The sequence below is a fragment of the Aptenodytes forsteri genome, unplaced genomic scaffold, assembly GCF_000699145.1.
Source record: "Aptenodytes forsteri isolate BGI_AS27 unplaced genomic scaffold, ASM69914v1 Scaffold146, whole genome shotgun sequence".
Taxonomy (NCBI): domain Eukaryota; kingdom Metazoa; phylum Chordata; class Aves; order Sphenisciformes; family Spheniscidae; genus Aptenodytes; species Aptenodytes forsteri.
Genome location: NW_008795128.1, coordinates 2,355,134 through 2,357,824, shown reverse-complemented (window position 1 = coordinate 2,357,824; position 2,691 = coordinate 2,355,134).

Genomic DNA, 2,691 nt, shown 5'->3' with positions numbered 1-2,691 from the left:
CTTAATTTTTAAACTATCCCCCAAAAAAAAAAAAAAAAAAAAAGTTGGCTGTTAAGACTTTGCATCCACACTTTTCATTCATCACTGTACACTGTGCTCTTCAAAAACTTCCTGCCCAAATTCTGGATAACCCTAAACCTGACGCAGATGCCAGGCTGCTCCCCTCAGCATGTCTCACAGCAGCAGTGTTACCTGGTCAGGCTTAGGCTCAATGACACAAATATACTCCTCTCCACCCCCTAACCAGATTATCAAGACATTCTCTGCTTCTGTCACCAGTTAGTCCATTATAAACAGGTGAGCTTTACAGTTTTAGCAAGCTTTTATTTGTCCTTACGTGGATCCTAACCATAATCTTTTCTTTCCAGTGAGGTAGGTTTTACTTTACTGATGGAATCTGACAACAGCAGCCATAAGCACGACAAGCCTTCCAGGATCCTGAAACATGCCATACTCTCAAACCATCTGGTCCTGGGCTCTTATCCTTTTATGAAACATCTCTGCATATTATAAACCAATTCCATTCCTCAACTGTAGTCCTCTCCCTGCAAACAACGGTTAGCTAGTTTTAACGCTGAATTCTAGCATGACCACACACACAGGAGGACAGGCAGGTAGAGATTGCCGCATTAAGGACAGAGTTGGGATTGCGTTTACATAGCGCAGGACTGCTGGCAGTACTGCAAAGTTCTTACAAGGTCCTGAAGGCACTAACAGGAGCACGTGACAAAAGTTCTCTTAGTTGGGGAGAATGAAGGGTTGAGGGAGAAGCAGTTATCCTAGAGATTTCACCATTAAGACAGGAGCTAAGAGACTACCCTTTCCTACCAAGCTGATTTCAGAGTAGAGACAAAGAGACTGCTTCCTCCTCTACTTCTGCTTTACTCTCCTCTTTGCTATTGGAGCATAGGAGTCCTCAGTATGGCTTGCAATGAATGCAAGAGGAGGAGAGAAGAGAAGATCTCATTACCATTTTGGTGCCTATTAAAGAGTGAGACAATCTAGCTCTGGTAAAAAATAAATAGCTGTATGCAATTATGAGAATCGCCAGACATCTCATTTTATGTCAGGCAAGACTATTGCCTAATAGGAAGACAATGTAATCTTGCTGTTGCCTTGCTCAGATGAGAGACAGCCTTGAGCTAATTAGCTTCCACTATAGCCAGGCATGAAATTGCCAACTTTATGACAGCCATCTGATCAGCGATGTGCTCTCTGCATCTTCTCATCACATAAAAGCTGGTGTAACCAGCTTCTTCACTACTCTAACAAAGTGCAAGCTCCTCACTAATGACCACTGGGATACTGAGGGAAATTTAAGAGAAAACAAGAGAGGGTTCCCAAATCCCAGACACACCTCTGCTCTGAAGCCTTAGTCCCTGTTAGGACATCTTCCCACTTCTCCTCACAGCCCACCAGTGCGAGGGGATTCTTTGCAACCAAGAGCCTGCAACCCGCAGCATTCTGCAGCCAAACTTTCTCATCAAGTTTTGATACTTTACTAGCCAAAGCAGGAGTTGCTGGGGTCTTCAGGAAGAGCCAGCAAGCATGAGAAAGAACATTCAACCGCGGTGTTACAGGAGGCAGAAGGTTATTTTCATAATATCTGTGGTCAAGATTGTATAACGCAATAGACAGACTGCCAATACTCAGAAGTATTCAAAAGGCAACTCTGGCAACCTAGTAGATCGTTTTATAAACAATTGGTTTCAAACTGATCCTGAAATGAATGGGAAAGACAGCAGAGACTCTTAAGGATAAAGGTGCTGTGGTTTCTGTATTCCCTACTGACTACTTGCACAACAGCAGCCATACACCAGAGTACTACCCCTCAGGCATGGGAGTTGTGTCCACCCCTCTCATGCTGCCGGTGAGAATCGATGTGGCAAACCTTGACAGCTGAAATACAGCCACCTGCCACCCTGCCTGTCTCATGGTCCCAGTTTCCTGAAAGGAGCTCTTCCAGAGAAATCTGCCTCCTTCGGCCCCTCCAGGGCTGACTGCAGCTCGTCCCGCTGCCCTTCATGGCCAGATCGCAGCTTGGCATTTCCTCAGGAAACCAACCTACCTGGCCATGCCAGCTGGCTCCTCAGGGCAGTGGCTGACTCATGGGTGCTGCTCTGTGGGGGTCCATTCCTGAGGCTCCTCCGGGTACACCTCCCTCACAGGCAGGACCTACCCCTGCACCCCGCTCCCGCCACGTCCATGGCACCTTGCAGAACAGGGAAGTGAGGCCTTCGCGCTGCTATGCTCGTCCTTCACTGCCTCAAGGAGGCAAGCGGCTCCCGGACACACTGACTGCTGCCAGACGACTCCTGCTTGGCTTTCAGCAGGCAACAGCCCTGAGGTGGTAGTCTCACCATTGCCTTACACACTGCCCTGGGGCATAAACTAGGTTTCCAATAACGCAAGTTACAGCTAAGCCCCTTTCTAAATAGTCATTCAGATTTGCTACGGCAAATGGATGCGGCTAAATGCCTGGAAATGGATCCTTAACCACCTTTCCCATCCTTGCTCATTGCTGGGGCCTGCCCTCTGCTCTGGCTCCCTCTTGTCAGAGCAAACCCCACACCACCTCTGTCTGTCCCAGACACCTCCCCTGCCTCCAGGCCACGTGCCAAGGGCTCCCCCTCCTCCCCAGGCTGTCCCCTCCCACTGCTGCCCCCCCACCTTCTGGAAGCTTCCATACTG